Source organism: Fukomys damarensis, unplaced genomic scaffold, assembly GCF_012274545.1.
Source record: "Fukomys damarensis isolate Sample0158 unplaced genomic scaffold, DMR_v1.0_HiC HiC_scaffold_38, whole genome shotgun sequence".
In the NCBI taxonomy this organism is placed as follows: Eukaryota; Metazoa; Chordata; class Mammalia; order Rodentia; family Bathyergidae; genus Fukomys; species Fukomys damarensis.
Window position 1 is genome coordinate 72,317,152 of NW_022900950.1, and position 15,500 is coordinate 72,332,651.

Below are 15,500 nucleotides of genomic sequence, written 5' to 3' on the forward strand. Positions count from 1 at the left end.
GTGCGGCCGGCAGGTGCAGCGGCCCTGCGCTTGCTCGGGAGCCTGCGGGCCGCTTCCTAGGCTGCGCGCTTCCCCCTGCTTCCCTAGGGCTTGGAGGGTGTGGAGGGTCCCTTGTCCGCATATTCTCTTTCTTTCCCAAGACATTTACTCTTAAAAAGGAAAAAATTTAAAATATTCTGGTGGTCAGAGATTAAATGTAGGCATTAGTGGAGCCCCTTAAGAATGACTTATTTATCTTTGTTGACATGCAAACTCTAAGGAGCTGGGTAACCCCCTGGTTCATGAGGTCCTCTTGTGTGCCCCAACGTAGGCACCTGTGCTGTTCCAGTGTAGGGGACCCTGTTGTACCTGCTCTACGCCGAAGTTGGGGCCGTGAAACGCTCTAGGTTGGCGTTCTTGGTTTGGCTTGCTCTAGAAGTCAGCTGAGGTCAGGAGCAGCGATCCTAGATAGCAGTCATCAACCTGGCTTCCTTTGACTATCACTAGAGACCTAAAAAAAACAACAAAAAAAAAACTTTCCCGGCCTTTCCCGCCTAAACATTACTTATATATGGGGTTTGAGATGTGATTTTGGCATCTCAAATTTTGAAAACGCCCCAAGTGATTTTAATGAGTAGCCAGGATTGAGAACCGCGGTGCGGAAGGGATTTCCACGTTTTATCATCTGGAAATGAGAATCACTACCCATAAGCCCTGCCTCCTCCGTGGTGAGGGTCGTTAGAATGGTAGAGGTGATTGGAATCAGCGGCTAGGACTTGTTATAAATTAGTAATCTTGGCGCAGCAGTCGTGCATCACTCCAAGGGACTACTTCGTTGTAAGTTGGGTCATTCTTGAATTCTTGAAATATTTACTCTTTTCCTTTCGGGGAGAAAAAATAATGATTAGTAGTTAAGAACTGTTCCCAGCTTTGAAAAACACCCAGAAGTATCAGGCCGAACCCAAGTATGTGCTGACTGCGTGTTTCCATGGAGTTAGCTCTCATGTACCTTTCTTAATCCCAATTTTATATTCGTGTAGTCCTAGCAATACGGGCTTGGTAGGGGAAGATACTTACAGGTGAGCCAGGCATTTTTCTTACATTATTTCAGCTTGCTCATGTTCTGAGGGCATTGTGTCCATTTTACAGATGAGAAAATTTAAGGTGTGTTGTTACAGCGCCTGTCTCATAGGCCTTTTCATCTAGAGTTGACTCCTGATAAATAAATATAAAGTAATGAGCAATCCTGAAAGTGACTGAGCTTCTTTAGCCCATTATCAAAAATTCTCCTTGTTTCAATCCCCAGTACCAATAATAATTAATAATAATTCTCTTTGTTCTGGCAAGATGACGACTTAGCTAGAATTGTTCAGTGTGTGTGTGTGTGTGTGTGCATGTGTGTGCGTGCATGCATGCACATTCTCGTGGTCAATCCTGTGTTCTGGTTTTATGGGCTTCAGAAGGAATTAAAAAGACTACCTGAGAGTAAGTGCAATGAGGGAGCTGTGTTGAAAGGCCCCCTTGGCTCTGTTTGATTATGTCATACTGCATCTGTAAAGGCAACATTGGATGCTTCTAACCTGAGTCACCAGTTTTCTGACTTCGTCGGAGTAATAACTGTGGGAGGGTCAAGGAAATGCCTGTGGTACTGTACTTATGATCTTGTTACAGGCTCTTGTTGCGGGGGGGTCAATGATTTTAATGTCCTTCACCAAAGTGATTTTAACAGTGTATTTGCTGTGCAAAGTTAAGGTACTTCAAAGATGAAAATCATCATGGGAGAGGTGACCAGGACAACTATTGTGTATTGAAGTACAAATGACATTTGAGTCTGTCATTACTCAGGGAATGCATGGCCTTGTGGATCCAGTTATTAAACTGTAGTTTCAACTACAGATTGATGTTTGACAGATTTCCTTCAACTCATTCATTCACTGATACTATATGTAGAGTCCAGTTACAATGCAACGTGATTGATAATGACGTAGTTACAGCAGATATTTGCACAGCGAATGTTTCTGTGGTGTTGACCACTTGATTCAAGCAGTTGCAACATACCAAGATCACTGCAAAAGAAAAACTTTGAGCAGTTCTTTCTTTTGACATGATAGAATTCTCTGATAGTGGATCTTTGTGTAGTTCTTGAATTTCCACAAAATGAATTGATTCTCTTACAGTGATGCATTTTTCCAGAAAAGAAATAACCATCAATGCTTAATACCAATTCGATACAAATAGTTTCGACTTTTAGCTGAAACTGTGTTCAAATGTTCAGATTTATCCCACAGAAGAACCGGCAATCTGAAGCTATTGTCAATTAAAAGAAGTCCAAAGTACTGCCTAGGTTGCCAAAATTGCCTTGTCTCATTTTAATTGTTTTTCTCTTGAGTCAGTTGGTTTTAATGAAGATCTTGGTATTTTACACCATTATGTTCAAACCTTCTGTCCTCTGCCTCTTCATTCTACAGAAGTTGTACTTTAGGTGATACTGTTTTTTTCTAAATGTTCCCAGCTAGGAATAGAAAGCAGTGACCCAAGGCAGCAGGCTGAGCGCTCATTCAGAGTCACAGTCCCATTGAGCTTAGCCGACAAAAGAAATTTGCATGGCCCAGATGTTTGCCTTCTGCCCTTGACCTTGAGAGCCTCTGGAGACTGGAAACTGTTGTAGTGTTAGCTGCACTCATCTAGCACTACACTAAACCAACCTTCAGGGTGTCGATTTATCCGCATGGCTGGATTAATTTCACTGAATCAATGCCCTGCGTCCCTACAATCCTGTTTGTTCTTTCCAACTGGATTGGGACCTGCTCTTGTCCTCAGGGGACTGTGGTTTCCAGCAGTCTGTGTTGGGAAAATCAGGCTGAGCTGAAGTCATGGGTGTGCCAGGCTTGGAATATCTCTCATGGGCAGCCAGGATGTCCAGAAGATGTGTTTTTAGGTTCTTTTGTACAGGGTTGTGTCACGGCACCTAGTTTTACTTGTATTCCATGAGTCTTCTTTCCTGTGGAGCATTCTGACTGTGTTTGTAAATGTTGATGTTCTCCAAGAAGTAACCAAGGATAGTAGAAATAATGTCTGACCAAGTTAGGATTGCTGGGTTCTTCTGACCGTGGATTTGACAAAAACGGTACATAGTCTCTGTGTCATTTTCTGTAGAGTGGGAGGTTGGTAGATTCTCTCTCTGGCATCCTTTTTGTTTTAATCCCATGTACCCTTCTCTTACCAGAGTGGTTATTTAGAGTGTATCAGGAGTTGGCCTTCCTTTCCCTGGCCAGATCCTGACTTCTAGGACACTGCCAAGGCTGTGTATGTCCCACTGTTGAACAGGGAGTGGGGTGTGGGGCTCTGGTTAAGTGTTTACCAAGGGCCAAAGACATTTACAGCTCTGCCTCTCTCATTCCAAAGTACAGTGTCACTTGTTATGTCTGTGCTTCACTCAGGAAGCTGTATTTGTGGCATGTGAGATAATTTTGGTCATTTTGATAAGCAATACTTTGGTTCCTTCATTCAGTTAACTTGAACATTTAAGAATCAGAAGAAATCCAGCACCCAAGTTCCTCCTACCAGATCTCTCTCAGTGCACCTATCTGGCTAGGTCAGTCTCTTTGAAGTTGTTCGGTCAAACTACTGAGAGTTTTTAAATAAAAATGAACCTCCATCAAATCTCAGATCATACTTGGTATCCCTCGTGATAGTTAACTGTTGTGTCAACTTGAGTAGGAAAGGCCCAACTGATATGATCAGCACAGCTCTGGGTGTGGCTGAAGGGGTTTATGACCATAGAAGACCTACTCTAGCTGTGACTGACGGCAGCCAATAGGCTTGCCGCCTGAATGGAATAAAAAGGGAAAGAGGAGGTCTTGCTGTGATTTCCTCAGAGAAGGTCCAGTCTTCACCATTGGCTTGGAGCCTCTGTCTTCCAATGCAGACTCCTCAGCCTCCCAGCTCACCCTTCAGCTTTCTGACAGAGACCCTTCAGGTTCCAGTAGGACTCTGCGGTGAGCTCCAGGTCTTCCACCTTTGACTGGATCGTTTGGATCTCTGGGGCGCAGGCAGCCCTTTCACAGTTTTCCACATCTGACTCTGGGAGGCCATTGTAAGCCTGCCTTGAAAAAAAAATGTATATGGACTGTTACTCTAGTAAGCCCTTACTAATATACCTCCCCTCAAAGGTAGATTAAAAAAAAAATAGAAACTGAGATTTTGGAACTTGTTATGGAAAAGAAGCTTAAATCTCATGAGATATTTGTATATCAATCAACAACATATATGGCAGTTTAACATGGAAACTTAGATCTACAAAGCCTTTTTTATCTGTCAGACCTCTAGATTCTTCAAAGCCTGTTTCAAATATCACATCTCTGTGGTTTCTCCTCAGACCTCTGGGCAGTTGGCCTCAGACAATTAATAGGAATAGAGGGCAGATTGTGCAAGGCATCATTCCACATGTTGGGCAATGGTCTCTTCCCTCACGGAGCTCACGTTCTGGGCAGAGGGACAGTGAACCTACACCAGATGGTTCCAGAAAAAGGGCTGTAAACAGTGGTGGTGAGGGGACTGGAGGCCAGATTGGCGGAAGTGATGGAGAACGCTCCTCGGAGGAAGGGACATTGTAGCCAAAACCTGAGATCTAATTCGTAATCTTTCCCATGCTGACAGCATTGCTCTTTACTTCTAGACAGCCTTTGCAATCTAGTTGAGGGTATTTGAGGTCCAAATAGACGTACTGGATTAGAACTCGGGACCTTGCACTTGCTAGGCAGGAACGGTGCCACTAAGCTAAATCCCCAGCCCTAAAACATATAATTTTTAATCCTAATTCAAATGTCTCATCACCCGTGTTTTCTAATACCTAAAGCAGAATGTTTGTTATATTGTAATTTGTCAGAAGCTATTGCTTTATAGCCTGAGGCAATGGGGAAACATTGGTTTGGTGAGATTAATTTATGTTCATTGTCTTTTTTTTTTGTTTTTGTTTTTGTTTTTTTGGTACCAGGGATGGAACTCATCACCTTGGGCCGACCTAAATCTCCAGCCATTATCTTTTGTTTAAGTTACATTATAATCACTTGTAACCAAATATCATAAAAGACATTTTAAAATGTTTATTGATCTTTTCCTTAGAGAATATTTTGCAAACTTCAGATTACGGTTACTTTTTAAATAACAATGATTGTTTCTCAGAGGAAGTGTTTAATATCCTTTTCTTTCATACCCTTACTCATCATTTTAATCTCTTTAATAGTGTTTGCCTCACCTGAATAATCAAGAAATTGACTATTAATTAAGCTTATGTTCATGAAGGCTGTGTGGAGAAAACAGAAAATAGCACTGTGTACTTGTCTCTTGTTAGTGCTCAAAGCTGATAGCTGCCAAGTTCCACAATAATTGTGCAAAGTATTTAAATGCATAGCATTGACAGCACCAGAAGCTGCTTGATAAATGTTAGTGGTCTACAGCATCTTACAACAAAATTTGCATCCTGTGACTTCTTTCCTCTAATTCTAGAAGGACCATTTGTAGCTGCATGAGGCTCATTTGCTGCTGCTCTTTGGTTTTCTTGTTTTGTTTTGTTTTGTTTTTTGTACCAGGGATCGAACTCGGACCTTGTGCTTGGGAGGCAGGCAGCGGAACCACTGAGCTAAATTCTTGACCCTGGTTTTCTTTTTTGTGTGTCCTGGGGATGGAACTCGGGGCCTCACACCTGCTGAGCATGTGCTCTTCCACCGAACCACTCCGCCAACCCCTCAGCCTCTGTGTGTATCCAGGTCTGTCAGATGTCTGGAAAGAGCGATCATGTTTTCCTCTATTTTCTCTCCTCTCCCATCTTCTGAATAGCACTTCTTTTTTTTATTTCTTATTTTTTTGAGCAAACATCTGGTTTCTGAACCCTTCACTTGTACTGAATCTTTTTGAGCCATTATGATTACTGCTTAAAGCGGGGCACTAAATGTCTCTTTTAAACTCATAACCAGAATAAAGCACAAAGGAAGAAAGTGTTAAGCAGAAGTCTTTGGATGTCGAGGAAAATTTTACCCTTTTAGGTGGTGAGTCAATAAGTACTAATCCTGTGTCCTAAGTATGAGCCAGTTTATTTACAAATGTTGTTATTCAAATTTCAGTTGGAAGACCTCTCAACATTCTTATGGTACTTGCAGTATTGTGTATATTTGTTCACATGCAGCAGTTGTACACATTTCTGGGGCAGAGAGTGACATTTCAATACATGAATGCAGTGTGTAATGATCAGTTCAGAGTAATTGGCATCTTTCACTTTAGACGTTTATCGTTTTTTGTGCTGCAAACATTCAAAATCCTCTCTACTAGTTATGGTGAAATATTGATTATTGTCAACCATAGTTATCTTACCATTCTGTGGAATATTAGAAGTTATTCCTTCTGTCCAACTGAGATTGCAGTTGTTTCTCAAACATGAGCCATGTTTGGTCCACTTATAAATAAAAAAACAAGCTGGGTACAGTGTTGCACACTTGTAATCCCAACACGCTGAGAGGCTGAAGCAAGAGGATTGCAAATTCGAGCCCAGCCTGAGCAACTTAGTTATGGAGTGAGTCCCTGTCTCAAAAATAAAAGAAATTCAAAAAAAGCTTGGGGATGTAGCTCAGTGGGAAGACCCTGGGTTCAATCTACAGTAAAGCAAAATCAAAACAAATTCCCCAGAACAGAGAAAAAATACATAAGGTTAGAGGTGTGGTTCAGCTATAGTGTCTGCCCAGTACTCAACACATACAGATTTACACAATGCACACTCATACACAAGACCCAAAAGCAAACAATATAGAAATCTAACAGCCAATTGCAGAAGCCCAGGATTGCCATCATTACTTTAATTACATTGTCATTTAATTGTTTATAAATACTGTGTGAAAGATGTGCTTATGCAAAGGTCTTTATACCATATAATCCAAATAGATGGACACTGTAAGTACTGACCAAAATGCATCACTAATAAATATTTAAAGTAGCGATAGAAGGCTACAGATACTGCTTGCTTAAATGGAATTGGTCCCCAGTGTGACTGATCATAGTTCTGGATACTGTATGATGTGCTGTCTTCTAGAATGCCATGAAATGACTCAGTTTTACACTAATGAACTTTTGTTCTTGCGGAATAAAGTCATGTCCTGTGGTCTTAACCTAATGTGAGCATGTCTTTCACATACATTGAGTTTACTTCTCTTTTTCCTGATGGACTCCTGGCAGGGTTGCACCCCGTGATGGCCAAGAATCGGGGCTTTGGACACTGAGTGCTGTGGCCGTACTTCACTTAGAAGCCATCATTCAGACAGCTGTTTTAGAGCAGGGTTGTTAAAAATATTTTACGTTACAGCAGAAGAAACACAGAATTAAAATTTCCATTGTGAATATGTTTGACCCCATTGTAAGGAACAAAAAAGCAGAACATGGGTCCAGTCTGTGGGTTTTATCATACCAGGAGATTATGTATAATCTCTTTCTTAGAGAAGAGGGTTTTTGTTTTCACTTCTAGGTAATTTCGTTGGTTTTTAAGTTACTCTGCTCCCAGAGTTCTTTGCTGAAACACGGAGGTGTGGGCATACCTCTTCATAGGCATTGCCATGCGTGGGTAGCGTTTGTGCCTCTTTCTTGGGGCACTGGGACAGCCTGGTGTGACTTTAGGAGATGATTTTGTTGGGTCACTTGCCTTCAGGTGTGTTGAATGAGAGTTGGTCTCATGGATCAAAGCCCTCATCATTTGTGTCCTCAGCAAGTGAACACAGCAGTGAAGAGACACTGCAGACAAGGGCAGAGTGGGAACAACATCCAGGCCAGAGTGTGCGTCATGTGTTACTTTACTGATTCCTATAAACCTCAAATTCTGACCACTGAACAGTTTGGGTAGGAAGCTTAATTGTGTTGTTTTCTACAACAAACTAATAAATCTGTCTAACTTTGTCCCACCCTGTATTTTTCGTAACCAGCTGGACATGAAAACCCATCTGGGATGTGATTCAGCTGCAGATACACATCTGGATTGTAATCTTCCTATCTCCAGGTGTCGTATTTGATGAAGGACATTGAGCCATCTTGGAGATACAAACACGCCTGAGTATATTTTCCTTGGTCACATTCTCTCATAAGAATTTTCTCCCTTCGCTTTGGAAGTTAAGGAAGCATTTAGTTTCCTGAGGTTTTTTTCTAATATTAGACCTACTGTGTTCGCCTGTGTTTTCTTTCCTCTTAGTCTTCCCTTTTCTGCATTACTGCATTTGTGTGTGTTTGCGTGTGTGTGTGTATGGTGTGTGCATGCACACATGCTTGTGCATGTCTGTGTGGCTCTTCTCTAAGCATGAAGAATCTGTACTTTAGCCTTGCAAGCAGTTTTTCCTTTATCATGAGGTTCTTAACTTGCTTCTATTCCAAGAGTTACAGTCTCAGTACCCAGAGTTGTGTAACTGAATTTTTCTTACAAAAAACAGGGTAGTTTATAACTACAAACCAGTTGGCCATGTTAAATATAAATACTTCAACAGAGGTGGATGACAGGCTTTACAGTGACTTACAGAAAAGCAGGTTAACACTGCTGATGTTGACATGTCCTATGTAAGATAGCATGTAACTACTTATCTTTTTTCTAGTTCTGTGAAATATAGTGTTGGAATTTCAATTGGCATTGCATTGAATCTGTATAGCAGTTTTGATAGTATGGCCATTTTAACCATGTTGATTCTTCCTACCCAGGAGCAGGGGATATCTTTCCATTTTCTTTACTTATCTTTTTTAACAGCAGCTTTTTATGGCTGGATCATATGATATTTCTCTTTACTTTTGGTAGTGAGGATTAAAGCTAGGGCCTTGCGCATGCTAGCACTCCTGAGCTATACCTATAGCCTAGTAATTCTTTTACTTTTTGAAAAACCTGCTAATTATTTTCCATAGCATCTGCACCATTTCACATTCCTACCAACATGCAGTGGGGTTACAGTTTCTCTGCATTTACTATAATACTTATTATCTTTGGGTTTTTTTTTTTTTTTAAAGTTTTTTGTAATCATCCTGATAGGGGCGAGGCAATAACTCTGTGTGTCTGCATTTCTGTGATTAGTGAGGGTTGAGCCTTTTCTTATACCTGTTTGTTATTTATGTGTACTCTTTGGAGAAATGTTATTTAGATCCTTTGCTTGCTGTGGAGTGTAGCTCCATGACACAGAGTATAGTTAGCACAGGGTTTGATCTCCAGAAATAAAACCAAAAAACCCCAACAAAAATGCACATATAGCATCCCCTCCAAAACAACTTCTTTGCTTGTTTTTAATTGGAGTTTTCACTATTTCTCATATATTTTTTAGATTGAAGGATAAAAAAGTCACATGATCTGCTCAATTAGTTACAGAATGCAGAAAGTGTACTTGACAAAATCCAGTACTTTTTCATGATAAAATAAAAACTCTCACTAAACTAGATGTAGGAGAATTTACCTCAAAATAATAAAGACCAGAAGTGAAAAGCCCACAGCCAACATGAAATTCAGTGGTGAAAAACTCAAAAGATGTGTTTTCTAAGTTCAGGAACGGGGTAAGGATGAGCACCTTGTCTCTGAAATATTCAGCATAGTACTAGAAGTCCTAACATGAGCAGTTAGGAAAAAGGAGTAAAAAGCATGCAGATGAAAAAACAAAAAGTAAAAATTTGTCTGCTGATGACATGTTTTATGGAGAGAACCCTAAAAACACCACAGATTATTAGAACTAATAAAGAAATCAGTAAAGCTGGGGATACGAAATCAACATACAAAAAATTGGTTGGATTTCTATAAACAAGCTATCAAAAGAATTTAAGAAAGTATTCCCACGTAGCATTAAAAAGAATAAAATACTTAGGAATAAATTCAACCAAGATGGAACGCTTGTACTCCAGAAACTACAAAACGCTGATGAAAGAAGTTAAAGTAGCAGAAGACTTAGTACTATTAAAATTTTCATGTTGCCTGAAATGATTTACAGATTCAGTACAACTGCAATCAAAATCCCAGTGGCATTTGGGGTGAGGTACTGGGAATCAAACTTGGTACCTTGCGCTTTGAGTCAGGCGGCACAACCACTGAGCTAAATCCCAGGCCCTCCCAATGGCATTTTTAATAGAAAGTGAAAAACAATTGTGATGGTTAAGTTTGTCAGTTTGACTGGATTAAGAGACTCCTGGAAAGGTGACTGGATTATGAGGAACCTGTACTCATCAGTGGCTTGATCCACCGATGTTCATGGCTGAGTATGCTGTATGGACCAGTTATAGGTTGGTCACTGGAGGCCTCTGGCTTGTGCCTGTCCGACTGGTGCTCTTCTCCTGGCCTCTGGTTCCCAGTTGTGATGGAGCTAGCAGCTCTTCAGTGTTCTGCTTCATCTCATATTCACAGCAGCGTAACCAGTGGGCCATAGACTGACACCTTTGAAACTGTGAATGAATAAACCATTTCTTCCTCTAAGTTGCATATGACAAGCATTTTGTCCCAGCGGTGGGAAAGCTGGCTGATACAACCATCCTAATACTTGTGTTGAATGACGAAAGACTCCAAAGAACCAAATCAGTCTAGAGAAAGAGGGACAGCACTAGAGCCATCACAACTCAAAGTATAATACAGACATGAATTAACAATCTGACATTAGCAAGAAAATAGATATATAGACCAATGGAACAGAATAAGCAGCCAGAAATAATCCACACATATATGGCCAAATGATCTTTAATTAGAATACCTAAAATACATAAAGAGCAAATGGAAGGTTTTTCTGTAAATAGTTGTGGAAAACTAGATAGCCACATGCAAAAGAATGAAATTAGACCTGTATCTTTTTTTAAAACATCATACGCAAAAATCAGCTCAAAATGGAGGGAAAATTTAAATGTAATACCTGAGACTGTAGCACTCCTAGAAAAAAATGTAGGGGAATTTTTCATGTCATTGGGCTTTGTAATCAGTTTTTAGATAGACAAGTGGGACTACGTCAAACAAAGCATTTGCATAGCAGTGAAACACCAGAGTGACAAGGCAGACTGTAATGTTAGCAGACCATACATCTGCAAAGGGTTAATATCGAACAGTGGAGATTTTTAAATATTTAGAAATTACTGTGATGCAGCTGTTAAGTGAGTGCACGCACACACTCTCTGATTAAAGGCACATTGCATTTATTGGTCACCAGAGTATCCTGGGCTCATGATGTTTTAGTGGTCTGAAGTGAAAAACAGTTGGTAGATAACAGAAAAATCTCATTTCTGCTAGTTTTAGGGTTTTCCTTTTATGGTACTGAGGATTGAACTCAGGCCCTTCTCACAGAGCTGCATCCCCAGCCCGGTTATTTTGTTTTGAGACAGGTCCTTGCTAAGTCACCTATATTGGGCTTGGACCTTGCAGTCCTCCTGCCTCAGCCATCTAGAGTGGTGGGATTATGGGCAGGTACCATGACACCTGACGATTTTGGGCATGCGTGTTTGTGTGCATGGGCACACGTGCTAAGGATTGAACCCAAGTGATCCCCCCAAACAGATAACTACAACGCAAAGTTTGGTTCAGCCAATGCATTGCACCTCCAGACTCTCACTGCCTTTTGATGGATTGATGAGACTGACATGACTTGAGTATCTCAGCCATGTGTTTTGTGAGCTTGTTCTGGAGCTACTCTGGGTCACTTTGTGTAAAGAGCTGCATTGTGTATTTTGTCTAGAAACAATACAGATCCTAACCTTGGCACACATAAGGTCATCTTGAACACAAACTTCTGTTTGTGCACGAGATACTGAGCTAGGTGTTGATAACATAAAGAAGGTATGGTCAGTGTTTTGAAGGAGTTTCTATTGAAGGTAATCATCTGTAGCTAGAGACTGTTTTCAGAGTCAGTTGTAAAATTAAAGGCCTTACTTACATGTGGAGAATCACCTTGCAATGATTCTGTTTTTGTTCAGCTGGGTTGAGATACTGGCGTCTGGCTTATGCACCAAAATCTTCCAGTTCATAGAGAAATTTTAGCCATTGGGAGAGACAAAGAATGGTTATGATAAATGAATACATGTAGCTCAGTGTACCGAAAGAGCTAAGTATGACAATTAAAATTTTTTTTATTTTCTGTTGTTAAATATCCCTGCAGGAAGTTCATAAAGCTTACACACACAGCTCAGTGAACTACACAAACTCTTTTGAGATGACTAGCACTGTCAAGAATTAGAATATTACCAGCTTTTGAGAAGCTCTTCCCTTTTTCTTAGAACTCTTTCTTCCCCCAAGCTGAGAATAGCCTGACTCTTGTAGTTTCTTTTTAAACATGAGTATATTTACTATTGTAAAATACTGCACTAGAGAGGCTGAGACAGGAGGATTGCAAGTCCAAGGCTGGCCTGGGTTATGTAGTAAATTTGAGGCCAGGCTGGACTACCAAAAAAGAAAAGAAAACCCCACAGTGCAATTTTTAGAGCTCACTGTCATGTATTTCTGCAAAAATTTTTCTTCCATGTCTATTTCATGGAGTGGTCTACACAGAATTAATAGGAGCCTCCAAGATACACCACTGCCTGTGTATTGTCAGGACGGTAGAACAGTGTGTACTAGTTCTTCCTACCACACAAATGTTGCCAAACGCTCCTCTTTTACACATTGCTACAAATCTATAGTATATGCAACTGATTTTGCTTTCCAACACAAGAGGCCACCAGCACATCTCAATGCAGTTGAAAATAAGATAAGCATTTTTGTTTTTACTTGGGTTTATTTCATACCCATCATGCTTCATATCAGATTTCAATACAATATCATAATTTTTCCTCTGAAGACATGCTTTTATATTTTTACCACCTGTGAAAGACATCCCTAGTTGATGGTCTTATTTCTTCTGTTATAAGTATTATAGAAATAGAATCCTGTTCCACAGGTTTTGCTCATCATCAGTGAGCTTTCCATTGCTGTAACAAAATACCTAAGAGGATTGACTTAAAGGTTTATTTTGGCTCATACGTTTTGGAGAGTTCAGCTCTTGATCAGTTGACTCCGTTGCTTTTGGGCCTGTGCTGAGGCACTCACGGTGGGAAGTGTTTGGTGAAGCAACTTTAGCAACTGTTTATCAAATCCAAATTGTTGCACATAACTTCCATTTATTCATTTTCATTACTGTATAGTAGTACATTACGTAACCACACTATAATCTAATCTCCTGTTGGCATGTAGACTAATTGCATCTTTAGTTATTAAGTACTTCGTGTGCCTGTGGGTGTGGCCTGTGAGAATGAACTGCACTGGGATGAATTTCTGGGTCATGGGATATGAATGTTGATAATTTAGCAATAGATAATGTCAATCTGTTTTGCCTAAGTGCTGACTTCAGAATCCTTTCGATGTAAGAAAATCATTGCTTTACTTCCTCGGCAGCATTTCGTCTTGATAAGTTTTAAAAGAAGCAAGGGGAGGGGAGAGTGAGTTATTATGCATAGAAGAAGAAATGCGAATAAGAAGTGTAAGTGTGGAAGGACATTGCAACTGCACTGGCCTGACAGTGCTCCGATTTGAATGTGGTTTGTTCCTACCAAACTCATGTTAAGGCTTAATTCTCTAATGTAGCCCAGTGTGGGGCCTTAAGGGCTCAGGGTCACTGTCTCAGAAGGGATTAATGCAACTTGGTCAGAATGAGTTATTTTCTTCAGGACCAGGTTGTTATAAAACCGTGATCCTAGTCTCTCCCTTCACCTCACCTTATGCATTGTCTCACATGGGCTTCTGCCGTGGATGCCATCTGCCATCTGCCATGTTGGAACACAGCCAGAAGGCCCTCATAAGAAGCCACCCACACGGGGCAGGGCCACTGTGTGTGGAGCTTCTGCCCTCCAGGGCCATAAACTAAAGAAACTTCTTTTCTTTATAAGATTCCCAGACTCAGGTATTTTGTTATTTCAACCCAAAATAGACTTAGAGTCACTAATTAATGGTACTTGTGGAAAGTAAGGGGAGTTGACGCTGGAAATACTGCTGAGCAGAGGAATTTTTATCCTAATAGCATCTTGTAGATATCAGCTTACTAGATATCTGTTTAATACTTTTGTGTGACAGCTGTGTGAACACTGAGGGTGTGAGGCCTGGGTATTTGAACAAAGCCAGTTTAATGTAGGGGAAAAGAGAGAAGGCAGAATATAAGGCACTGGTTTCCAGAGATGCAGAGACCCAGCTGGCTGTTTTTCCAATTGTGTTGAATGTGGGGAAAGGAGGAGTCTTAGTTTCTCATTAGGCAGCTACATAGGAGGTGCTGTCCTTCAATTCACTGGAGAATTCAAGAAGAGAACAGGGGAAAGTCACAGTGGTGATAATGAGAGGCGAGTCAGCTGTAAACACTAGCAGGTGAGGTTCCTGCAGATTGTAGTGTAGAGATGGTGGACAAGTGATTCGACTCAGAGTGAAGGCCTGGGCTGGAGACGGTTGAAGCTCTGGGCCAGCGGGAGTGTAAGGAAGGCAAGGCCTGTCTGCCTGAGTGGGGAAAGAGGACCCTGCAAAGCAGACAGAAGACGCCACCAAAGAATTCAGACGCAAGCTGAGAGAAATGAGATCGTAGGAAGTGAAAGGCGGAGAATTATGATTGCCATCCGGTGGTCTCCGAAGACACTGAGTGGAAGCACACAGACAGGGGTGCTTTGTGCTTGGCAGGTAGGGAGGAAGTGCATGGGGTTCAGCACGTTCAGCCAGTGAGTGCAGGGTGTCTGAGATGCCCAGGGACAGATCGAGGGTGATGGAGCGGAAAACACAGGAGGATGCTGTGGACCTCGGCAGCCAAAGGCACATTAGGTGGAGTAGGACGAGGAGTGAACAGAAGAGAAGGTTGTTGGTGTAAGAAGGGAAACACTTGTGTGATCTGTCTGGTGACAGGATGCGAGGGAAAGTGTGGCAGGAGGGCAGGGAAGAACCCAGGTTCCAGCAGAAGAGCTTCTTTGGAAGGTCCCATCACTGAAGAAGACAAGGAGGTGGGAGAAATTGGCATAGATGGAAATGCACTGTAAGGATGAAGGTTTGCAGAGTTTAAGAGACTGGGGGAGTTTGTAGCTTTTAAAGGCGTCTTGCCTCTTAGGTAGGAGGCATTTCATTTGGTTGGGTAAGGGTGAAAGTTAACAGTTTCCTACACAAGTACTGAGATTGTATTACATAACTGTAATTTGTCAGTCTGCTAAATAGAGGTAACGCAGAGCTGTCTTTGAGCAGATCTCCATAGTCCTGCTTCTGGAAAGAGTGTTAAAGGAGGCCGGGGACTCAGCTCAGTGGTGCCACTGCCTGCCTGCAAGCACCAGGTCCTGAGTTTGATCCCCAGTGCTCCCCTACCCCAAAAAGAGTCTTAAAGGAAATTAAGGACTTTAAAATCCGTACTATGCTTGAAAACACCTAAGTTATATAGCTATTTCATGCTTCTGTTCACATCTTAGTTTCTTCAGCCAGAGACCCACAGTTGGAGAGAGAGAGAGAGAGAGAGAGAGAGAGAGAGAGAGAGAGAGAGAGAGAGACTATGAATATGAATTCTTAT

General features: G+C 41.3%; 1 protein-coding gene across 1 annotated transcript in view; it reads left to right on the plus strand.

Annotated features, from left to right (window-relative positions):
* Nucleotides 1-15,500, plus strand: part of Dclk2 (doublecortin like kinase 2) — a gene marked incomplete at its 5' end in the record, with an annotated part of 132,935 nt that overhangs the window by 1,213 nt on the left and 116,222 nt on the right. The window lies entirely within an intron of this gene.